The sequence below is a fragment of the Anser anser genome (assembly GCF_964211835.1).
Source record: "Anser anser genome assembly, chromosome: 1".
Lineage (NCBI taxonomy): Eukaryota > Metazoa > Chordata > Aves > Anseriformes > Anatidae > Anser > Anser anser.
In genome coordinates, this window is record NC_139720.1 from 65,562,194 (window position 1) to 65,588,143 (window position 25,950).

General features: G+C 38.0%; 1 protein-coding gene and 1 long non-coding RNA gene across 18 annotated transcripts in view; one reads left to right on the forward strand and one right to left on the reverse strand.

Annotated features, from left to right (window-relative positions):
* The window catches only part of ERC1 (ELKS/RAB6-interacting/CAST family member 1), a 308,495-nt gene that overhangs the window by 40,589 nt on the left and 241,956 nt on the right, over positions 1–25,950 (forward strand). The gene's annotated exons all lie outside the window — the stretch shown is intronic.
* On the reverse strand, positions 6,092–25,943 carry LOC310892294. Its single transcript, XR_014578018.1, has 2 exons — positions 23,710–25,943; positions 6,092–23,492 (listed from the first exon to the last, which is right to left on the reverse strand). It is a non-coding gene; the product is annotated as an uncharacterized lncRNA (long non-coding RNA).

Below are 25,950 nucleotides of genomic sequence, written 5' to 3' on the forward strand. Positions count from 1 at the left end.
TTGAGGGGGAAGAATTGGACTTAGCCCTGTTGCTAGGGATTTATGAACACTGATGCATGTATTATCTTCACTGCCTTTTCTTGCCTTGGTTTAGTTTTAATCAAAATAAATTGTGAAAAATACCAAGGCAGGAAAGTAATTGAGTCTGAAAACTCAGTACTGTAAAGTTTTGCTACTTTAATACTCTTGAAGATCTCTGAGAATTCTTGCTTTTCTAAGACAGAGGCAGTTGTGCTATGCTATATGCTTTTGTAATACAAGTCTGTAGGATAGAGCTTATATTTTTTATGGTGACGTTGAAAAGTTATTGTTGAACAGATATAAACTGTGCTCAGTATTATTATATATATACATGTAGCACATATACAGGATTTGGAATTCTAGCTTGAAATACTGCTTGTGTATATGATACAGACTGATATTTTTGACTGATTATGCACAAATGCTATACAAATTATTTTCTATTTAAACAAGCTAGAAGGAAAAATCTATTGGTATATGTCAATGATTGCTTGATATATACATGAAGTTTCTAATTCATGTTTTTATGGCACAACCTATTAATGATGGTAAAGATTTGAGAGGAGCTGACCTGATCTAGTGTTGCTACTAACCCTGCTTTAAGTGGGAGGTGAATTAGACACTGATCAACATTTCTATGTATCTGTAAGGTATAAAAGAAATATTGCTAGCAGTTGACACGGTATCTTTAGCGGCACAGGGCTGACCAACAGCTGGCATCACATAGACTCTACTTTCATGCCTTTTACCTGTTTCTAAGTCATTTTTTCTCTTTGCTTTACAAATACTTCTTTTTTTCTTGGAGGACCATATCCCTGAGAAAACCTTTGTTTTACAAAGGCATCAAGTCTAATACCTTTCATGGAAAGGAGGGGACACTACGTAGTTATTTGCAGCACACATGCATCAGCTTTGGCCTTGAACCAGAACGATCTTGAATGTTTGAGGTCTACATAACCATTCAACTCTGATTTCTCCTCCAATCTGTAGACCACAACTGGCAAGTCTAGCATGAAGTTAGTCCTTTGATGGTGTCTCCATATAGTCTTGTTCCCAAGACCTGTGGCATCGAGGGAAGGTCCCTTGCATCCTGAAAGAATCAGCTTCATTTATGAGTGATATAGAGGGAGGATAATAGAAAGTACAAAGCTGCTACTTTTGCCAAATAATGGCCTCCAATTGCATGTGATCTGCCTTCTACTTCTAGACTATCCTCTGCTCTAAAGCACTGGGGTTTTCCTTTCACAAAACCATGCCTATTTCATTGGAGTCTTCTACTACCTTCTAACATCTTTTCCTCCAGTCATCTTAAGTGAACTGATACAGGTGTTGAAAATATACAAAAAAACTTCCTGGCCAAATGTAGGCCTCTACATTTTCTGCCTGGAGGCACAGGCCAAGAGAGTAGATACCAGGTTTACCAGCAGTGCAGTTCTATTCCTGGAATCTCATAAGCTAGAGAAAGAAATTCTCTTTCTCAACAGTCATGTTCCTAATGCCAGGCTGTTTGCTGCTGTGCAACTCTTGTACTAAATATCATCAGTAAAGGAGACGGGCACTGGCATGAGTTTATAGTTTCCATTGTTTGGTTGCTGGGCCACTGGTCACAAACCACTGAGCCTTCTCCACTTCTGTTCTTGATTCTTTGGGTGGTGAGCTTGCTGCTTCAGCCATCAGTCTTTCATATCTCTTCCTGTACAGGAGCAAGTCTAAGAGGTGAGTCAAAGAATCACTTGGTGTTCTGTGTCAGGTTGTTCCTACTTGAGTTTATGGCTTTATTAAATGATAAAGACCATCTTTCTTGTGTGCCCAGGACTTAGGGGGATGTCTGTATCCCTTGTCATGTGTGTTTTCAGTTCTTGTGGATCTTTTGTAGCAAGTGGTTAGTGCATTCTAGTTACCTCAAAGTCTGTGCAGAAATCTGCCCTCTGCCCCTCCATGCTGCTCTGACAAATACTCCGCACCTTTCCTCTAAACAGTGTGCCTCACCAGACAAGCTGACCATGCGGAAACTGGCTTTTTCCCTGTGGGATATTCTTGCTTCCATATGGTCTTGAGTGGATTGGTGTGATTAAATCCTGGCATCGAAACACATTTTCTATTTTCACGTGTCCTTGAATTATTTTGTTGCAGTGGTGAGATTACAGGGAGTTCACTAGGTTTGCAAGTCTGACAGTATGGACTGTAAGGGACGAGATGTGTTAAGAATGGAGGAGGAACATGCTCTTCTAACATTATCCTGTGTAGGACTGTAAAACATGAAGCTCTTCAGACTGTTTGTACTTATTTTCAATGGGATCAACTCAAAGCACTCCTGGAAGATTCCCCTGCTGTGAAAGCTCTTCATATATAAGCGCTTACTGAGGGCTTGGTCTTGTGAGGCAGTTCAAGTTCTAGACGGGGCAGATACTGCTATGCAGCTGACTGCATAGAGAAGCCGACTTTGTCTCCTACTTTAGCCTCTTAAATGTTGGGCAGATATTGCAGTGTATCTAAATGTCATCTTTCGTGATCTTTATGTACAGGCTACGAGTTATAGCTCAGCCACATACTCAGTTTGTGTTCTCTCATTGGCATATTTTGTGTGTTCATTGAGAAGCGTATGATTCATTCTGCCTCAATCTCTGTCTACCATCGGTAGTCACTTTTGGTTAGTCATGTGTCTGGCTGAAATGCCTTTATTTTGGATCCCTGTTTGCTGGATACTGAGAGTCATGCATATAACATCCGGCTTCTTTTTCACCCTCCCTTTTCAGGGACCCCTCCCATCCACACAGTCTGAATCACATTGTATGAAGGGTACTATTTTTAACTGGTGTCAGAGTAATAGGCAATTAAACCTCCTGCTAGGTCAAGTTATATTACATGGGACTGTTGGTCTGCTAAAGATGCTTCTCTTGCATAAATATTCTTAAGATACAAGGAGTGTGGGAAACATGCCAGACGTTTCTCTCTGTCATAAAGCATCATTTGCAGGTGATGGCTAAAACATTTTCAGTAAATTATAATTTCCAGTTCCCTCTCTTACAACGTTTTTGGGCTTTGGTTCACTAGCTTCTCGTATATCTAAAATGGGGACTAGCAGTTGGCAATCTGCTTGCAGGGAACAGTCGTTATCCTAGTTGTACAATGAGACATTTTAAGTGATACATCATGACTGAGGCATTCAGAATGCTTTTCACTGGGTGATATTTTTTTTTCCATTTGCTAACTAGGGAAGACCTGAGATCAGCTTCTTTCAATTCCAGGAGAATAATATTGATTTTTCTTCCAGGATTGTCTTGAGTTTATCTCTGTTCTGTGGGTCTGATCAGCTAATGTATCTCTCCTTCTGCAAGCCCCACAGTGTTGCAGAAGGTAACACAGGTTGTGTCTAATGTGATTTCAGCTGTACTGGCTTTTCTGGGGTACTCATGGATTTGGAACTTCCATATATTCACGCTGATGTCTTGAATGATGTTCATAAAAGCAAGTTCCTTTTCAGGAACTTGCAGTGCAGGGAATCTGGCCAAAGATGGAAAATCTGCATCATATGGTATGTTTACTCAAGATTTTAGTAGGATTGCTTCAGAATTGCAGAGAGGCTCCTTTCTTGAATCTTTATGAATGACAGGAAAGCATACACATATTAGTAGGAATGTGATGTGGTAAGGTTTTTTTTGGGTTTCTGGGCCTGTCCGTTGTTGTTCTGAAAGTACTTCTCTGTATCGTTTTAAAATAGGTCTCAAGAACGTGGATCTGTTAGCTTCATCCAAGTAATTGTGAAAACTGTTTTAGGACAGCATCTTTGCACATGAATGAAAGAATGTTGCAATCTGAAGAGCTTTCAAAAAATTTTGGTCTCTAGATAAGTTCTTCAGTGCTTCATTCCATGCTGGAGAGCCTTTGCTGTTACTACTGCTCACGGGAAGATGTTTCTTCCAGCTCTCAACTTAGTCCATTCATGTTCTCTGAGAGTGTGTTGTCATTGCTTGGGTGCTCAGAGCAGCGTGCTAAAGGCCGAACACTACTTAAAAGAATGGTCTGTTTACAAATTTCTTGCAGCCATGGAGTTATAAAAGTCCTGTAACTAAGCTATCTTGAAGACACCATTCAAATATGCTTGGTTAACAGTTAATAAACGCTGTGAATAAACATGAAAGTGCACCATTACAAATGGCTTATGAAAGAGCAACACAGAAATGGAAGAGAAAGCTTCTTAATTTATTTATCCCAAAGTTGGATCTCAAAGTTCGTCCACCCCACACCTCCTTCAAAGGACATCCAGCTCCTGCGCTGAATACCTCTACCTACCTCGCTGTGAGACGAGCCTTGCTGGATAGTTTCTCTGCTTACCTGATGCCTCTATTTGCATACACTGAAGGGAAACTCATCTTGGTATAGCATTTGCTTTTTATAATCGCTTTCTTGAAGTTTTATGTGCTGTCCAGACAGCTTGATTTTTTTTTCCTTGCACATTCTTTCCTTTAGAAATTTATTTACAACTTCTGAGGAAGTTCTACTTGTCTGACTAAAATAAGCACCATTCATTTTCCTCTTTTCATTTCACTTTTAGACCAGATGTTGTCTCTTGTCCTGGATTGGTTGATCAACTGACTGACTCAGTAAGAGGTACTCCTCCCAACATTTATTTTGGAGATTTAGCACCTGGTAAATGTCTCCATGCCCAGAAATTTATGTTTGTATTCAATGTATTCAGAAATGAACACATTTGATACAAATATCTAAAATGTCCTAAATGAATGTAGCTGATTACTGACTCTTGATTACCATCCAGATGGAATTCAGCTATGAAATAACAATAGTCTTGGAGTAACCTTCGATATTTTTCTTCTAAAGAAAGTCTTCTTGTGCTACTTGTTTGTGAATACCACAAGTCAGTAACACAAACCCACAACAGAACAGGAAACAAGTATTAACGTTAGGCTAACCATATGCGGTTATTGTCTTCCTCTCTATCTGTCCACAGGAGTGGATTTCTTAATAGCTGTTATCTCAGCAGGCAGGACTGCAGAAATTCAGGCATGTGAGAACTGATTCTCTCTTTCCCGCTGCCTTGTTCTTTCAGGATACAGTTGAGCTTCATACATCTGTGGAGGCTTTAGCCCATGTGGTTTGAGCTGCAATTTTTGTGGAGTATTGTCCTTTGCCTGTTTTCAAAATAATCCATTCATCCTTATGGGGAACAACATTACAGAGGCTACCTTGTAAAGGACTTCATCATCATAGTTACATAGAACTTGGCATTTCTGAAAGTATGTTTTTGTTGTTGTTGCTTCCCTGATGGACAGAATCTGATTTTGACAGTTTCTTCTCATAGTCTGTTTTTCAGGACCACTGTTTGTGGATATGTTGTAACAGCAGAGGGGAAAATACTAGTTTGGGGACAAACCATTTCTGTGGCCAACAAACTCAAGAAACCATCCTTTGGGAGACTGCAGAGCTGCAACTGGACTTCTCTGCATACATTAGTTAAGCATGCCACTAACTGAGGGGTCTAGAGAACAAAAACGCTTTAACTAGCTACAGTCCTTGAGTTCTCTGATAATCCATTCAATATGTACTGCGTGATCATCAGTAGTGGGATGACATGTAGACTATCATTTAAAGAGAGAAGGAACATTACAAATGGAGATTATTTGTAACGGAGAAATGGAGATATTTTGAAAGTCTGTATGTCTTACCTGCTTCCATGGAGCCCTTACCTTATTTTTAAGGTAGCCCTTTTTAAAATAGGGTATCCTTGTGTTTGAGGAGAAACTGGTGGCAGGGAGATATGGGGGGTTCATTTGTAAAACATGTCATGGAAATGGAGGGACTGGACGTGTACTAACGAGGTACTGTTAGGGCTAACAGTCTCTGTCTTGAGTGCAGTAGACAATGCTTTGGTAAAAAAAAAAATTGTTAATGGTGATCAGTCATCTCTTAAAATTTATATGCAGAGCTGTGTTGGCAAGAAGCATAAGAATGTTCTCACTAGTAAATGCATAGCTATTCAATAAAAAAGTTAATATTCATGCAGTTATCCTGGCAAAGAGCAGCAAGGAATTTAGCCTTTACTTCTTCTCTGAAAAAAAAAAAAGAGAATGAAGTAGAGGAATTTTTAACTCGTTTCTTTATTATACTCATCAGACACATAAATGGGGGTTCAGGTTTGAGAATTATGATGTCCCTTCTTCTCTGGAACTGCCTATCAGCAGTCTTCTCCGATCATTCTTCTGTAAATAGGTGGAAGCAAATGACCTGTCTGTTTTTGTTCTTACTGACCACATTGATAGTTGCCAGTCTTGCTGTAAGTAGAAGAAGAGTTAGTATAAGTCTCCCATGCTTGGGTGGTAGGGTTTCCGGCTGAGAAGATTTCTTCAGGGAAGCTTCTATACCAACCAGTATTGGGGAAATCTAGTATGAGGCTAATGTTTTTGGTGGATTTTAAAGTAAAGTCAGGCTCCTGGAGAAGATAGACAAGCTTGTTGGAAATACAGTTTCCATCCTTTCTAGAACAGCATAAGAACTTGTTTTGATACTTCCTGTAAGAAAATCCTTTCATTGTTTAAGGAGCTTTATCTATGCTTTCTAGAGTTGATTTTGTTACTTAAATCAAGAATACTAGCTTCTGAACATTTGGCTATTTCTGTACTTTTTTGGTCGTTTAAGTTACAGCTGGTCTTGCCACTGAGGAATACTATACATGGACAATGAGCTTACATTACAAATGCTTCTAAAATATATTATGAGGCTGAAGAGCATCTATGAAGGTTGTTGTTTCTTGAAGTTTGATAGAAACAGAGGAAATGAGGATAATGGAGTACCTCTTCTTGTTTGAGACAACTGCTCAGGAAGTCTCACATGTCTGTTAAAAGCATCCTTGAAATTTTTTAACTTTTAAATTTTAATTTCTGAAATACATAATCATTCTTTACCAATGATTTTTTTTTCTATTATAATTTGTAGAAAACAGTTTTATTTCAAAGTTATTTCTAGTTTTATTATTGGTATGTTCTTAGGAAAGGAAAAGCTTTCTCCATAAATTTTAGTACTACCTTTTGAACTCAGTTATGAAAGTGTATAAATTGATTCAGTAAATGGATCAATAGTTCAGCTTTGGTTTCATTACTTAGCTGCTATCCATTAATTTTCCATAATGTAAAATTAACATACATAATAACCATCTTTTGGCTGCAGGAAAACTGTTGGAAATCAAGGTTCTTGTGTTATTCTTTCCTAAGAAATAAATGGATTTTTTCAGTCAGAGTAGTTTAGGATAATTATATCTTTTTGCTCCTAAAATCACCTATCAAGAGCACTTACTTTTACATTTAAGACACTGTAGCAGTATAGTTGTTTATTTTTAGTGCCTTATTGTTCATTTTATTTTCCTATTGCTGAAAACATCTTGAGAACAGACAAACCAACAAAAGATTGAATCATCTTGAAATTTCTCATGGAAAACCTTAAATGCAGTTGGCTAAGACAAGTGATTATCTTTTGAACTTGGTCTTTAATACAAACTGTTCTGAGGACGAAAAAAAAATCCATAATTCTCTTAGTATTTTTGAACATTTGAATTGCATTTAATTTTAGAATGTAACCAAAGGTTTTGTTTGCTCTGAATAAATAGAGGTGCTTTTATATAATAGAGGCAAGGTACGTGGCATCATCTTTATTACCTTGCTGTGGATGTTAAACTGATACTAAGCAAGGCTACTGAAGAACTGGTGCACACAGAAGTCTGCATCACAGGAAATCTTGGCCTGAGTGAGTTACCGGTGAATCATCGCCAGTCACAGTGTTGAGAAGCACAGGAAGGTTGTTGTGTCCTGCCATGGGATGGTGTCAACAGTGAGTCATGGATAACTTCTGTTACAAGGAAAATGATGCAAATAAATGTTAAGGGTTAAAGTCTTCCTCAAAATATGTTATCAAATGTCCCAGTAAGGCTATCTGATAGTCTTCCATAAAAATGAAGGTATATTTAGTGTCTAGGTGCCATTATGCCTGTTACTTAACTATTACAACCTTAATACACATTTTTTTTCACAGAAATTCTTTATTTTTCAGAAGAAAACTTGGAAACCATATTTGCTACAGGCTTGAGCTACCATATTTACTTCAAAATAGATGCTAGACATTGTCATAAAGTTGCGCTACTCAAGTCCATCTTACTGTAGTAGAACTTTCTCCTTTTTTGGGGCTACAGTAAGATACCCTGATTATCTGTGTAGCAATACCTTTGCCTTTTTCTGGTGGGGTGTTAAAATCAGGTGCAAGGAAGAGCTAAGTTATTATACCTATATAATGCTTTTAGAGAATCATAAAATCACAGAACCGTATGGGTTGGAAGGGACTTTAAAGATCATCCAGTTCCAACCTCCTGCTATGGACAGGGACACCTCCCACCAGCCCAGGCTGCCCAAAGCCCCATCCAGCCTGGCCTTGAGCACCTCCAGGGATGGGGCAGCCACAGCTTCTCTGGGCAGCCTGCTCCAGTGCCTCACCACCCTCATAGGAAAGAATTTTCCAATATGTAACAGATTTTTATACTGACTGATGTAGCTGAGAGAAAAACAAATTTTTGGACACAAAATTCATTTTTGTTTGTTTTTTTATTTTTTTTGTAAGTGGGGAAGGGACAAAACCAGCCACTTTTAGGTTAAGAAGAAATTGAGAAATTTTGGTCTGGGTAATGTTCCTCAGTTTCAGTAGAGAGAAGTTCTGGCTGGTAGTTGTAGATAAACTCACTCTATAATATCCCCTCCTTATTAATGTAACAAGCTTTCATGAGTTAGAGAACTGTAGGACAGAGACGAATTAACGGTGAGTATGGCATAGGAAGAATGTAATGTGCAATATTCGATTCTAAAAATCATAATTTAGATAAAACGTTTTTATAGTACATAATCAAGGTTTTATATTTGCTTGTATATGATTGCAAATATTTAATACAAAAACAGCAAAGCCTTAAACAGGACTAGTGTTGTGAGAGCTGGTTTTGGTTTATCAGCTGGTGGAGTTACTGCCTCTCTATATAAGTCTTGTGCTCTGGTCTTTAGACCACGAGAGCTGTAATGTTTTTGTGAAAGCCGTTATTCATTCATTATTTATTGCTCTACGTCCTTTTTTCCTTTAACACGTTGATTCACTGTTTATATTGCGATTGTGTGTAACAGTTGGTGTTGCATTGTTCCACTTGATGTACAAGCACAGGCATCAAAATGACAGTTGCTGCCTGAAGAATTGATGATCTAGGTTCAAGAAAAGCAATGATGGTAAAGCGATCGTGACTTCTGACTGATAGAAGTCTGATTGCATCATTTGCTTGCGTATTCTCCAGAGATGTTTAATTTTTACGTTTTATATATTGACTAAAGAAATGTTACATTTGTATGGTTTCATTCCCCAAATATATATATTCTGTTCTTTTGAGGGTTTCTGTGTTTTAAGGATCTAAGTCACTCTTCTCTAGCTGAAGTAGGGATTTTTAAAAATAGCACTTTTGTCACATATTCTGCATAATATACAATTTCAAGCCACAATAAATGGTTATTTTTTCAACTCGTATCACTTAAATTAGTCACCTATTTTCAGGTTAAATTGATGCTGATTTGTTTTTCTTGAATTGATCATAGTGAGTTAACCAAGAGAAGCTGTTATGTCCTTTAATTGTAAACCTAATCAAACAATAGCCTTTTATTTTTAAAAAGGCATATTGTGGTACCCAGTATCCTTTTACATTTATTGAATGTTTTATATCAAAATATCTAATGAGATTTTTCTCAGGAAAACAAAAATAGAATAAAAATCAAATAAATTACCAAGTGTGACCAAAAAAACCTCAAACCATGCCTGCAGTTGAATGTTGAACTTCAAAAATGGCTTTTATTTTCTTATACAGCATGGTAGGTGAGTCAAAAAGAATGGTATGACTATGATATAAAAGCTATGAAATTTAAATTATAGGCATAAAAGATGTTCTTTTGTGAAAATCAGCTACATTGAAGTAAATGTTAGGAAAATAGAATTGTAGGAATTTTGTGTGTGTAGCTAGATACATGTGCAGATGTTGGGGCATGATGGTTTTCTGCTTTCTATTTGCTGGACTAGTATGTAGTTTCTGTGTTTCAGAGAATTAGTTTCTGGGGTCTTCTACCTAGACACCAAAGTGTTGAGATTTTCTAAAATCAGCACTGCCTCCTCTAAAACAATATTAGGCCCTGTTAGTCTGGAAATTGAGGTGAGTAAAGTGCTAGTGATAGGCAGTAAATCATATTAATCTCCCTATGCTGAGTCTATTTTGCCCGTGACAGTGGTGAGTGATCTTCCTGTCCTTATCTCAACCCTTGAGCCATTTTCATTGTATTTTCTCCCATTTTTCCTTTTAGGAGGGGGGGGTGAGGGAGTGGTTGTGGTGTTCAGCTGCCCAGCAGGGTAAAACCACCACATGCCTGCCTGAACATAATAGCTAGGCTCTGACCAGAAGGTAATTGTAAAACTGCATAGATTAGCTTCTAGCCTTGCTGTCTGTTGGATTTTGTTATTGATGCTAGCTATTACGCAATTACCAGTTTAGGTGGATTTTTATCCCTCAAAATTTTGTTTGGAGGGTTACAATATAAACAGCAGTCAATTAATCTGGTGGCAGAGCAAGATGACAAATGGCCGTCTACTTTTAGTAGCAAAGAGCAGAAAGGAAACAGGAGGTTGTTCTCTCATATCTTGTTCTCCAAGAACAGTGTGTTTGTAAGCAGTTTATAAAAAAAAGTCTCTTAAAAAAAGCAAAACAAAACAATGCAAAACCCAGTTTTGCCCTAACACCAAAACCAAATGGCCCTGAAAGCTTAGGTACATATCTGGTTGTACTCATTAGTTAAAAATAGCTATTGGAAATTACATGTTTGTGCTCCAGCTGCATTAATGGAAAATGAGGTTTGTTCGACTGGACTAGGGTGTTTGGGGGTCTAATTAGAGGGGAGAAATGTGCATGCGTCTTCAAGAATTCAGGACACTTCGTTTCAGTCCTGAGTTTGTGGCTCGTCTGCTCGTCTCCGTATCAAGGGCATCTCCAAGCAGTGCTACCAGCAGGAGCGTTGTAAAACATATGTTAATGTTAGATGGAATCTAAAAGGAATGAAAGGACTATAAAGTTCAGGAATGTGGAGTGGTTCCTTAGTAATATGTTCCGGGTTTCTGTGTTAATTAGATGTACAAGTCTTCTGTCTAGTAAAGCTCGTCTAGGCATCTGTTTTTCCTTAGTGAAAGAAAAAAAAAAGGAATTAAACACTGCTGCATTTTACTTTTGCTCTATTTCATGACTAATGAGTACTTTCTGTAAAGCCAAGAGAGTGTGTGGGGCTGGGAAGGAGGGGGGATATTTATTTCTCAAGGAAAGTTCAGTCAGTTATTCTGAAGTGTACCTTAAACTGTAAATAAGTTTTAGCACTGGCCCTTCAATCTTGCAGTGAGGTGGCTTAGAGGAAATCCATTCCCTAATTGTTTCTATGTCCTAGGACAAACCCAACAGACAAGAATGCTAGACATCAGAAACCACCTTGTTCTGTCTCCCTGAAGCTAGATGTGTAACACTAGATAAATGAGGTTATGAGATTCTCATTGTTACAAGCCCTTTCTAGTCGTCTTCTTCATAGTTCTGAATTAACAGACTCTGAGATTAGTGTCTTTGTTCAGATGCTTGTGCCTTGCTTAAACTCTTGCTTAAGTTGGTGGATTGACACCTCAAACTCACAGCAGGGAATTCCATTCTCCTTTCTGTCTTGACAGTTGTTCATAGAGATGTATCAACAGATGAATATATTTCTCTGAATCATTTCTAAATGCAAAACACTTGGTTACAAGATAATTTGCATAAATGCATTTGAACCAGACCCAAAAAGCTAGATTTCTATCTATTTTATCTCTATTTCTACAGATCTTGAACAATTGTGTTCTCAGTCTGGTATATAAAGAAGCAAGTGACTTCAGTCATTGCTCTGCAAGAAGCCTAACAGCGTGACATATACTACATGAATGACTATGTAGTAATGATTCATGAATACTTAGTTCCTGAAAAATGTATTAAGAGCCAATATTCATTTGGAGAGCAATTTTTACCCTAAATGATTTTACGGACACGGTCTACACCAACTATCCATTTTGATGGGAAATGCAAGACTATTCTCAGTGTTTGGTAGTTTAACGTTTATTATGGTGAACCCAGATCTCGTTTTTGTGCTTCTGTCTGTTCCCTTGGTTCCTTGAGTGATATGCAAGGTTAGACAGGATGGTAGAAAAGCTTTCCACTGACAAAAGTCAGTCTTGTTGTCCATCCTATTGCATATGTTCCTTTTAGCTTGTCCAATTTGCATTTTGATAAGATGCATTTCTGATGCTTACTGAGAACCCAACTTACTGCACCTCATGGCTTGAGTGCTAGGAAGATGTCTACAGGGAAGAACCACTCTTCTAAATGGAAAACTTTTCTGTGTTGCTATTTTCATAACAGATGAAAAGATCCAGTAAAGAGTTTCATAATGAAAATCCTCAATTGTGCTTCCAAAGCAGCATGTGAGCCAAGCATCTACCACTGTCATGGTAATTCTAGCAGGAGTCTGAATGCCCCAGTCCAGGTGCAGCGCTTTGCACTTGGCGTGGTTGAACCGCATGTTTTTCGCACGGGAGCTTATTGCTTGAACTCGATCAAAGGGATGTTGTGTTACCTCTTATAGGTCACAGAAAGTTCCTTTATTAACGTAGTGCAATGTGCTGCACTCTGCTTTGCCCTCAAAGGCGCTCCTGTCATTTCAGCAGGAGGGTAAGTGCCAGAGCATTGGGATCAGTGTTTTTTTAATATGTTCTTTCACAGGGACAATGATTACTGCAGCCATATTCTAAATTTATCCCGAAATTCCAGTAACACATTTCATCTGCCTGACTTTCCAAAACTACACTCAGCGTAACAGACTTGACATACCCAGAATAAACATGTTCAAGTCCCTTATTTGTGAATGTAGCCAATATTTCATGGCTGAGAGCTGAGAAGATAACATGTATAGTATCAAAAATCAACAGGTTTGAAAAGGTTTAATTGAGGCCCACTGCTTATTGTAAGTTCTTCATTGTAAGTTCTGTCACAAATAATGGATTTCTATGTTTTTCCTTCATGCATTTGGAAGAAACTGAGAAAAACTATGAGGATGGAATGGATTCATATATTCCATGTGGCAAGGAGGTGATTTTGTTGCGAGAACTTCAAGCCCTAATCTTGCAAGATAGACATCAAGTGATTGCTGCCATTGTGGCTGACTGGTGCATTGATAACTCAAAAAAAGAAAAAAAGAAAAAAAAAAAAAAGCCCATACTTCCTGCTTTGAGAAGGGAGAATGACTAAGGGACTAAAGGTGTTTTTCTTTTTTTTTTTTTTATGTAGCAGTGTAAAAATGATAGCCCTCTGTAGTGACTGATGATGTACCTGGGCAATGTTCTTGTTTCATATTGTTTTAGGCCTTTTGAATTTGGGCCAGTTGAGGGTGGAAATCTTCAATTATTTCATATTGTGGCTTAAAACAAGCAAAACACACAGAGATGCTTTTTCAGGAAACTTGCAGAAGAATTGACAGGATTGTAAATGTGAGAAGATGCAATGCTTACATTTATGTATTGGATAGAAAGCAGTTAAGGAGGCGTATTGGAGAAACTATGAGCAAGTAAGTAAAGCAAGAATGGAAGTATTACATGATGTAACCAAATTGGTCCTGTCTTCTTGTGAAGCAGTGGGATGGTGTGTTGGCCACACAGTGTCTCAGCACTCTGTACTTAAAAGTCAGCTCCATAAGCTGACTTTTCCCTTGCAACACTACCATCTAATCAGAACAAGGAAAATTATAAGCAGCCAATGTCCTAATTCCTATTGTCCATCTCCTATGCTTTTCTTGCTTCCAGCTCCCAATTCCAGCTCCTGGCCATGCAATGAATTTGCACCCAGTCGCTGCAAACTGCTTGACCCAGGGTAGGTTGTGAGCAGGCTGGCAAAACCTCATTCTGCATGCAGGCTGAGCAGCCGAGAGGCAGCAGCTCTTCTGTGTTGTTGGTTCTGTCCCTGTCTTGGTTGAACACTGCAAAGACTCCCTTGGCAAAAATTTTTCATGTGTTGTAGTTTCAGCACAGTACCAGCCATTTGTTTTTTATGAGATCCTGGATGTCACATGTCCTATTATTTTACAGGATCAAAGGATCAAGTTCTTCATGTAGTCATATTTGTGGCCATATCTGGTCATTTGATGCTTTTCTTTCTCAAGAAAACTTCTTTAAAAAACAACAAATTTCAGTGCTTTCAGAGCGCTGGTGAGCTTCTGTCCAAGTTTTATGATTTGGTCTGGTGGGGCTAGCAAATCTTTCGTTTCTTCAACTGGTTAGTGGGCTCTTGCAATCTCATCTCAGTAACTCAATTTCTGGACAGCAATGCTTTTTATTAACCTGCTATAGTTTGAAAACTCCTTAATCCTGTCATCTGGAGAGCATATTTCCTAAACCACCAAAATGCCACAAGTTTGGAAAAAATACTGTTGTGGTCACTAATTATAGTCTGTGAGCATCAGATAGCTCGTGAGATCTTCCAGTATTACTTACAACTGTAGGTGCCACTATGCTGTGTTCCAGACTGGCAGGAAGAACTAATTATTGTATTTGCCTGCAGTGAGTTGCTTACAGTACTTTGCTGTGTGTGGGTAAGCAGAAGCTGAAAAGCTTACTGTTTGATATTAAAACTAATTCTTTGAAATCAACGTATTGGTTACAGCCTACCCTGTGATCGGTGCATCAGTCCACAGGAATCATAAGCTTGAAATATTCAAAAAGCTTTGAAGATCAGGGCTACTCCATATTTTATACCTTTAGAGGTATAAAACCCTACAGAGGAATAGGGTTTATGCATGCAGTAGAAGTTATTCAAAATATTTTGATCATATTCATGTTGGTTAATGCAAATGTGTATTGATATTTATATTGTAGTCACTCCAAATCACCTAGTATAAAAGGTTTTAAATTTGGGCGGGAGATGGCATGAGAATTGATGTGGATAAAGCAGTTGACTGCTTTCCTTGCATTTGTTTTTTATATATTATTCTTTCATTATCAATGATCAGCTGTTTTTCCTTTTTCGAGCTCAGGGTTGATGTGTGCGCATATTCTGGAAAATACTGAATATGAGATCAAAGGTTCCGTAGCAGAGCACCTTTTATCTTGGATTGATTCCTTGCATCAGCTAATGGAAACATGTATTTGCTGACCTCCCTAATAGAGTTGGCTAATAAGAATATGTTTTTGCAGAAGAGCTCCTATTAGCAAAATGAGTCATGTTTCATATAGAAGCTATTAATTTGAAAATATTAGGCACTTCTACATATGTAAATATTAATATTCTTCTCTCAAGTACCATTATCATTTCTAACTACTTCCATGGGCTGAGGGGTTCACAAAATCTGTATGTGGCACTTAAACACCTGTTCCACCTATTCAGTTCATGCAACATTTAGAAGGAATCTATACTGTGGATGAAATTGAGTTCTAGTGTGTTGCATAGCTATGCAAAACACCATAAGATGGAGTTCTATGAGATCTATCATGGCTGGCCTGAGTATGGATCAGTCTGATGTTTGTGTGTTGTTTTTTTTTTTTCCTCCTCCAGAAACCTCTTACGTTAAGATCCGTTTTATCAACACAATTTGTGACAAAGGAAGTTGGTGCTTGCCAAATAAAGGAGACAGAAATTGTAATGAATTATCTTGCTGCAGTGAGAAAGGAGGCTAAGGGGGAATCTTATCACTGTCCGTAAATACCCGAAGGGAGGGTGCAAAGAGGATGGAGCCAGGCTCTTTTCAGTGGTGCCTGGTGCTGGGACAAGAGGCAGTGGGCACAAACTGGAAAACAGGAGGTTCCCTCTGAACACCAGGCAGCCCTTCTGTGCTGTGCGGGTGACAGAGAGCTGGCACAGGTTGCCCAGAGAGGCTGTGGAGTCTCCTCCTTGAAGACCTTCCAAAGTCACCTGGAGGTGGTCCCAGGCAACCTGTTCTGGGTGGCCCTGCTTGAGCAGGGATTGGACCAGGGGGACCCGGAGGTCCCTTCCGAACTCAACCATTCTGTGATTCTGTAATGAATAAAACTGCATATACATAAGGGCTTTGCTTCTTTGTCAGCACAGAAGCAAATAATCAAAGCTTGTATCTGTATATAAATAAAAGATGATATTTAAGTAGTGTAGTACTAACCCAATTTGGATAGTCTCACAGGAAATTAAATGAGATTAAAATCAGTACAGAAATTATCAGTGTTGCTTATTTGTAGAATGTCATTTTTTTTGTCAAATGACAGTTAGTTCATAAGAAATTTGTTTGTTTAAATAACTGAACATGTTTACATTTGACTGAATTGATTTTTCATTCTGCTGTGCAGACATTGGTATACCATCAAGGTAGCTTCTTGGTAGACCATTTTTGATTTTCCAGTCTTTCTCCTGGTGAAAATCAGTGTAGGGATAGAGCTAGTTCATATTGTTTATATTTTATTTTTATTATTGCTTTGTCACAAATATATCATCTCAGATTTAAGAAATCCCTCACCTACAGATGCTGGGAGAATATACTAGAAAAGAATTACTGTACTATTACTATATATTCACCCTCTTATGGTTTTCCTCAGGTATTCCCTTTCAGCAACTTTGAAGGTAGTATACAGGACAAGATGAAATCAATGTGGTTTACTTCCTTATGTTCTTATGTTTTCTATCAGTCCATATGATGACAGGTTTATTTTTATTGTCCATCAAAGATGATTTCTGGCCCTGAGAAACAGTGTTTCTGTGCACCCACTCTGCTAGATAAGGCAATAATAAGTCCCGACACACTAATTTTAGCAGTATTGGTCATTTGCTTGGCTTACCTACTATCGATCCTTTTTTACAGCAAAACTGCAGCTTTAAAAAGCTGAAGTAGATAGATAGGGCGCTCTCTTTACCTTCATTAGTTATTTGCTTTAGATGCCTCAATCCTAGCAATGCGAACAAATACACGTAAATATATCCTGGGCAGGGATTTTCTCAATAGTATCTGACATATTTAATACATGTCTCTTATTTGTTCACCAGAGTACCTTAGCTGCTGAGCTTTCTGGTGTGTTTGTTATGCTGTTTACTCTTTCTTATCATCTCCTTTTCCCTTCCCTGATACAGAAGAATACAGAAATCACAACCCAGAATGGGATGAGCTCTCTTTTCCACTTGGGGGACTAGGGATTAAGACTGTCATCATCAGAATCTTCTGAGGTTCTGGGCAGTGATAAAGAGGCAGAAATAAATGTTTGAAACAACTCAACTAGGAATTGTCTTAACCAGACAATTGTTATCCCCTAATCCTTGAATCTACTTTTTCTTGGTATTGCATGGTGAAAAATATAGTCTGTGATAGTACAGAGACATGTTGTTAAAGACTTTCTATATTAAAATGCATTTAAAAGCACACTTCTGAAAAGGGAAAAATACATTTTTTTTTTCTTGTACCCATTTTCACTCTTCAGTGCTGTTTTTTGTAGCCCTATGTGTTGGTAAAGCATATGCAGGAAAGGGATAGAGCTTATGTTCATACAGGGGAACTACATCTTATGTTCCTGGTTTCTGCAGTCACTTTCTGTGTAGAAGCACATGAGAAAGTAGATAGTTACCCACCCAGTTCCCCTCTCCCGCGCCCAGGATTGTAGACTTCTGAAACTAGACTTGGGCAGAATCTTGTAAACCAAGGACTTGGTAACTGGACTTATGTTTTCTTCTGCTAGTTTATGATTCTCACAGTAAATATTTGGCTTTTATTCCCATTCTGTCAAGAACTGAACTCATCTTCAGAACCTGGAAGTTTTTAGCTAGTATGTTGCTGATGCTTATTAGTCAGAAAAAGTAGTCACTTTCTAAGGATGATGCTTGCAGCAGTGTAACTTAGGCTTTGCAGATATCTCTTGATCATGATCACAAGGTTTGTACCTGTGACTATAGAGAACATATTGGCATACCTAGAAAAAAAATCAAATGGAAATTCTGCTGTTGTCTATAATACGTTTAAGTGCTCTTTTTTTCTCCCGTTCCCCATGAAATAAAATTTTGTGAAAAGCCTAACATCATGATTTATTACTAGGGATGGATCAAGAAATTTGTACAATGATGGCTCATTGGAATCTCCATCATCAACACAGAGTAACACTGTGTTGTTAATGAAGTCTCTTACGCTTTTGCAGTGACACTTTGTCTTTAGTGATGGTTCTGTCAGAGTTTAGAAATCCCATCTTCTGAAGCTGAAGTAGATGATGGTCATGTCTGTCATCTAAACCAGGTGTAGCCATGTTTGTGCTGTCACAAGTCAATGCTGTTTTTACAGATCAATTACTCTTTAACAATGTGTTTAGTTCCTATGTGGCAATCATAATATATTTCCGCAGATGTTGGATCTCAAATTTTGTGGTCTGAACTAACAAGTGTCTTACAGCAGGTGAGAAAACAATCTCAAAAAAAAAAAAAGTATGTGCACAATTTCTTCAAAATAAGTTATGCTTTTTAGTGCATCAGGTATTCTATAGAAACTTCCCATATACTTGTTTTACTCCTTGAAAATACAAATAGCTTACTTTTTTCCTTTGCCAGATAAGCTGCTTTATATTTATGGTAGATGAATATTTTTCATGTGAGCATTTGCCACTGAATAACTGGTATACTGTATTTATTGTTTTACCTTGCAGCTGTTTTGATGCCATCTACCTGTACACTTAGTATGAAGCTAATGAATTGCAGTTTTGGTTCTTCTGTGGCTACAAGTTTACCAGTTGTTTCTGGTCTGCTTACTTTTGGAGTTTAGATTCATTTCTGCTGTTTTGCATGTGTGCATGTAGGGGTTTTTCATTTGTTTTTGTACAGACGGGAGGACACTGCACACTGCCCCCTTAAACCAAGTGAGTCACTTCGTGTCAGTCTAGTTCAGCTGAAAAATGTATTGCTGACAACTTAAGCTCTTTATAGCATTTTTTTATTATCTTGCCCTTCTGCTGTTTCAGAGGTAATGCAATGTATGTTTGTCTTTAACATACAAGTCTATTTCTTTGGCTTTCACAAATTAAATCCTATTACAGTCATAGCTGCATTTTCTATCAGAGCTAAACATTATAAAAATCATCCATTCATTTCCATTCAAATAAGGGTTTTGAAGCCCCTGATCCATTTTACAAGGGAATATGTAGCATTTCTGGAACTGGCAAGTTCTGTTTCATCCCAGCCCTGCTGGACACCTGACATTAGCCCTTTTTTCAGTTTCTTTGCGTGGGCTGCAGCTGAATGTCAGCAGGGACTCCCTCAGATAGCCAGGCCTTTGCTTCTACTGTGCATTCAGCAGAACCTATTTCCCAGAAAGGCTGCCAAAACATTAACTCTTTGAGAATGGGAGAGAGTGATTTCCCATAGCGACCAAACTCTATTCTAGCATTTGGCATGGGATCGCTTTTGAGCTTAATGGAGTTCATCCTCTTACAAAAGTTTGAAATGCCTTCATTGTGAAGAACACTAAAGGAATTGTCATAATACAAAACTTTGTGATTGTGCGTGCAGATTTACTGGCAAGAAAAGCACATTCACGGGCTCTTGTAGGTTCTGTCATTTGCTGTTACTCCACATTTGAAGGTAGACCTTACTGAATTGTCCTTTGGACATAAAACATACTGTAATTACTGTTTCTGTATTTTTAGAGTAGTAGCAACCTAGTCACGATGACCTAAAGATAAAAATAAGGCTGTTTTTGTTAGGTACTCCAAGTGTATCTATTTCAGACCTTGAAGGGCTTTCCTGGCATTAAGTTTGTCTGTTTTGTTTTTTTTCACCCCCAACTATAAAAAGAGGTGGCTATATAAAAGAGATTACCTATAAACTGGCATCTTCAGAAACCTGTTTTTTGGTCAATTAGCACATTAGATCTGTCTCTTTCTTCTTTTTTTTTTTTCCTTCATCCCTGCGTTGTACCCAGAAGTATGTGATACAACAAATGCAAACCTGTCCTATGTCTTTCCAAGCACTTACTGTTTTCTGCATGAAGAACAGCTTGATCACTGAGCAGATTCACAGAAAACTGCCAAATACATGTACATCGTAAAGCTGTCATTCAGTAGAGGATGTCTTGGCATTGTGGTTTTACAGTAGAAGTAATCAGGAAATTTTCAGTAGCTAAGTTTGTCAATAATATTTTTAATGAGAAAATTTATTGAATCTGCCAATATCAGCAAAGCTTTTGTTAGGAAAAGATTTCTTCCCTCTGCAGTGGAACTTCTGATTAAAAATTAGAAAAGAGTGAGATGAGATCAACCCTTGAGCAGGAAATAGACTTACTCAGGGATGCACGCTGCAGTGTGAGAGATTGTAAGGGGCATCTTGTCTAATTCAAAGACCTTGAGCTGAGATTCAGCTTCCCTTTATGGCACTTCGATTTGAGAGATGTAGGCTCAAATTTCTAAGCCAGTCACTAGTCAGATATTTATACAAAGTAGAATCTCTCATTCCTTTCTGTAAGAATTCCTTGTTAGAGATCCACCCCAAACCAGCTTATTGTTTGCTGACCAAACGTGTATGTTTGGAATACATGAAGATGGTGAACAAGAGCTTGAATAGTTGTCTCCTAGGCTGAAACTCTACTAATACTGCACATGTATCTTAGTGGGACCTCTTTCCGCCCCTTCCTTGCCATCACCCCATATTCCCTTGCTCATGAACATGAGCTCAGTGTTCTCGCAGTGTAAGAGGATGTACATATATATATATAGGAATTCTGCAGAATGTAAAAATGCTTCCCACCCCACTGTGACGAATTTCTGTGACACAGTGTTGTATAACTGCATGTCATGTTTTTCTTTGTTGCTGGGAAAGGGTAGGTTCTTGGCTTCCTCTTTCCTGATTGTTGACGGGTCTCCCCGGAACATACTGATTTTTTTTTTTCTTGGTGTTCTAAAAATTGTGATTTCTGTGCTTAACCTACTTAGAATTTAAAACCAGAAGATTATAGAGAACTTAACTACAGAAGTGTTCAAAGCCTAGGTGCCTTGCCTCTATTGCAGATCCCACAGTTCTAATTTAGGCATTCAGCCTTCTTGAATAAAGGATGGGACGAGTTATGCATCTTATTAAGGTAGTTACAAAGACAGTATCTGCAGTGTGAATAACCTAAACAAGGCAATTAAAAACAAACACACAACTGCTTATTGGAATCTTAAGCACCTTAGCTTGGTAGGTCAAGCTCTGTCTTGCCAGTATGAGTATGAATCCTTTCTTTTAGAAGTATAGCACAATTTAATTCTTTCTCTCAAAATCATGCTGGTAGCAAGGCTTGCCTCCTTTTGATCTAAAATTTAGGGTTAAAATGGAGATCTTGGCTGTAAAGTATTGACTAAATTCCCTTTTCAGTCTCAGGATGTTAAAATCCACTTCTTCCACTGCCTTTGGAATGGTAAGATGATAAACATTTAAATTAATTGGAAGAATTGCTCTTCAGGTCTTTCTGTATTTGTGTGTGCAACCAAATAGAATACGAAACTGTGCTCTCTTCGGTATTTTCCATCAGGCCTACAGAATCTTTAAATATTTCATGCAAAATAGAAAAGCTTCGATGGGGAGAGATGAAAAGAGCTGCCTGCAGCAAGGTTCCCAAACTCACCAGTACAGCAAGAGGTGTGTTGCATTACCCTAAGCCCACAACAACGGGGATTTTTTGTGAACCGAATACAAGGAACTTCTGTATCATTGACTGTATTCATACTGTAGGTTGGAAACTCAAGTAACCAATCTGCCAAGGTGAGGGACATGTGAATTTGAATCCTGTTAGGCAGAGTAGAAGATTGAATCATGTTCTTCTGCTTGCAGATGTAAATTTTGTGCTGCAGATGAAAGGCAGCCTTTGCCCTTGTGTAGAGCCCAATTAACAAACTTTTAAGTTGCCCCATGGAGGTAATATAGGCAGAGAAACAGCTGGTAAGAGGTTGTTTGCACCTTGGGTGTTTACATTTGAGATGGGCCGAAAGGGGCTTAGTACTGCAAAGACAGAAGTACTTTAGGCATAACCAGAAATACCCTTACTAGGGAGATATGCTCCCAAAAATATCTTTGTAATTTGCAGATGTAGTTATAATTTGTAGTGATGCTTAAAAACCAACTTTCATTACTGGAAAAAACAGGGAATCCTCAAGGTCTGAAATAAGAGCAATAAGCTTCAAGCAAAGTACAGGTCGAATATAATTGCTTTGACTTTAACTACGTTATCTTTATTAAACTATGGAGGAGTGTGATTGGTACTTTACCCAGCAGAGTAGGATGTAACCAAGCTCAGTGGGATTAAAGGTATTTTTACTTGTCTATTCCTAGATGAGATAATTTCAGCAGTATTTTTTAAGTCAGATTGAGGGTCCTAGAAATCCAATTAACATTGGTGGCTAATATTATATGAACGTGGAAAAGATTTTGCCTTTCTGGGATAGTCACTGATTTAAAAGTGAAGTCTAAGAAATGGATGAGAAGCTAATAAGACTTGTCTGCTCCTTCAGGGGGAAAAGGATGTTTTCTTTGAAATGATTTGGAAGGAGAGCTATGATAACTGAAAAACTGGTTTATTTATGATGCCAACTAATAACAGTTGGTTAAATAATGTTTCATTATTCTGAAAATCATAAAAATTTGTTGGAAAGCAGAGCAAAGAACCCATTTTGCATACCTCTTTCATGTTGGAAAGGAGTGGGTGTCTAAAGCATAGAACAATATTCTGTGGCTTGTTTTCCAGCTCCTTTGCACATAATGAAGTTTTTCAGCTGAGCAGCTTGGAGAAGAGTGATCAGGGTTAGCCTCTCCTCTCTTCCATAGCTCTTAATTTTCCCTGGGAAACTGCATACATTGCAGTTGCTGACCAGTTCTTTCCTTGCTTAAAACTGATGGATTCCCTTATGTGCCATTTGTCATTGGATTTAAATTTTATTTCACATCCTGTTTCTGAATTGTATGACAGATTTTGGTTCTTTGGCCCAGAAGTTATAATAGGTTCTTTCCCAGCTTTGGGAAAGAATTTCTGTGGGTCTATGATATGCAATATTTGCCTATGTAACTCGAAATGAGATTCACAGCAGATCAAATGATTAAAATTCGAACGCAGGAATTTGGTTGTGGTGGTTTAGTCCATTGATGTTTATAAATAACCCAAGTTTGATTCCAAGACAACTCTGAGTAGAGGAAGTCATTTCATTTAGTAGATGATGTGGTTGCTCAGAAGAAGTTCTTTTCTTGCTTGGGAGAAAGGAAATGCTGAGGCGGCAGTATGTGGAGAGGCAGGTGGAAGCATGTGAGAGCTTGTTAGCTGGAAGAACAACACACAGCTGGGCTCTGCATAAGTAGGGCTTCTCAAAGCCATATTTACAAACGGAATTAACTCCTGTGGAATTGTAAAGTTGTATCTAGTTAGGTAATTTAGTTTGAAGTTTAAGGAAATTTAAGGATATTCTCTTGCTTCTGCTGGTAAGTTCTACTGATTTTATTCATGTTATATAGGTACAGATAAGGCAAACCTTTTCATGAGCACAGTAGAGTTTTTCTTACAGCTCGATCACTGTACGTTAATTGAACAGATTGTAGTAGCTTTGATTGCCTACCTGCACGCTGGCACGCTTGTAGTAGTGCCTCAGGTTGAAAGCTTGGAGGTTTTCTGACATTCTTACTCTGACTGTGGTTTGGAGGAATGACAAGGAATGAAAACAGAAATCTGCATTAAAAAAAAAAAAAAGTGTTGGCTAAAAAGGTTTCCAAATCCAAACTGATTCCTTTGAGATGTTTCTATTCTTCTCTTGTACTATTGAATGTCAACTTGAAAATAAATCTGAGTGCCTACCAATATATAAATACAATCTACATTTAGGAAGAGTAATTAATTATCCCCTAACCTAATAAACCTGTGCCAAGTTATCACACAGATTCTATGACCTATTTTTTTAGATTAATAGCATGACTAACTGCCAAGTATTGTGTTATTGAAATAGAAGAAAAGGCAGTTATAGCACCTTAAATCAGTCATGAAGCTACACATTTAAGCTGATTTCAGTTTATGTTGATAACATAAAGGATAGTTCCACTTTTGTCTCTACCAGCTCCTTGGCTGCACATTCCCAACCCTACATTGTGCCAGGATCAGCACTGGTGTAGTCACTCCATCAGCTGCATCAGAGATCTGGCTGGAAAGACTCTGTGTCGCTGTGGCTGTTTTTCAGCCAAGTTTTCAGTGACAACCACTTAAGAGAACCGAACTGTCCTCTTATAGGCCAGAACACAAAAGGAGAAGTACTTCTGGAGTTTTGACCTTTGTAAAGAAAATGGGATTTGACTGCCTTTATGCATCATTCCATACAACCAATCTGACTGTTAAATCTAAAACGAGTTAAAGAGAGAATATAGTATTTGCAGTACATGTATCTAGCTATTGTATTTTCGTAGTATCATAAAATCACAAAATGGCTGAGGGTGGAAGAGACCTCTGGAGGTCATCTGGTCCAACACCCTTGCTCAAGCAGGGCCACCTAGAGCAGGTTGCTCAGGACTGTGTCCAGACAGTTTTTGAATATCCTGAAGGAATTTTATATAGTAATTGTGATAAATGCATTTTTGAAGTAATACTTCAACCTAAATCTTTTTACATCTTCTCTTTCACAAATGTTTGAGTGAAATGAGCTACTTGAATTTATGTCAAGCGTACGAAATAGGCACCGTCTTTACATGACAGACCTTAACAGTGTGTTTCCTGCATCAAGTCTGATACCAGTTTATAATATTAACTTATACTTTAGTCCTGGTGAATACTGGAAATAACTGTATTGCAGATGTTGATTTCTGTAATACAAAAGTAGACCCCAGAGAACAAGCCATCTGACTTGTTTACATTCAGACTAAATTGTGAGCGCATCTGCCACTCTCAAGAAGCGAGTCGAGATATATCACTCAGTGGGTATCTCATCCCTGGTAATCAGACCTTTGTTCAGCATGTTAGTACTTCCCTCTTATTGTCCTAATACTTCTGTTTTACAGAGAGGAACACAAATGTTTATCTATATATGAAGGAAAGACTTTTTCCCAGGCAAACTGTGCTTCTCCTATTTTATCGCACTTATATTATCTCACTGTATTCATAGTCATTGAGATATGATTTATTGTCTTGCACAACCACAAATTACTGCTGATCATTGGATTGACTGCACATTCTTATTTGTAAGGCAGCAGTCTCTGTTCTCTACTAAGATCCTCATGCATAAAATTGTATGCACCCCAGTCAGCATATATCCATTTTTCTGTAGTTGTATTTCTTTTTGACATGACAAAGCCTCATCTGTAAGTCAACTGAGATCTGTGCTATGTATAGTGTCACTACTGAAGACCTAGGGGAGCCTCTGTGGCTGATTACATTTTATTAAATAGTACATATATTCTTATAGACATGTGTCCCTTTGCTTTGCCAAGAGAGTAATTTTCATCTAGGACTTCTTATGCAGAATTCTTCTGTAGCATAGACAAATACTTGGAAAAAGAATATTCAGAGCTCTCAGATTTTGCCTACCAACATTTTTGGATTTGAAATGGTGACCCACTCAGGTTGGTGGAATTGGGAGTATCACTCAAGAAGATTTCTAGCATTAAACAACCTCTACCATGCATAAAAGAAGGGACTTGAAAGTACTATAGAAAACCTAGTTTCTTCTCTAAAATTCTGCTTTCAAAAAACAATATTGTTCTGTCAGTGTTGAAGTTTCCTCTTTGTTGGTAGTTGAGGAAGACTGAAGTGGTTCATATTGTTCTTTTTATTTCTCCAGTGGAGGGAATCCTCTGATTTTGTTTATTTATTCTTTCAG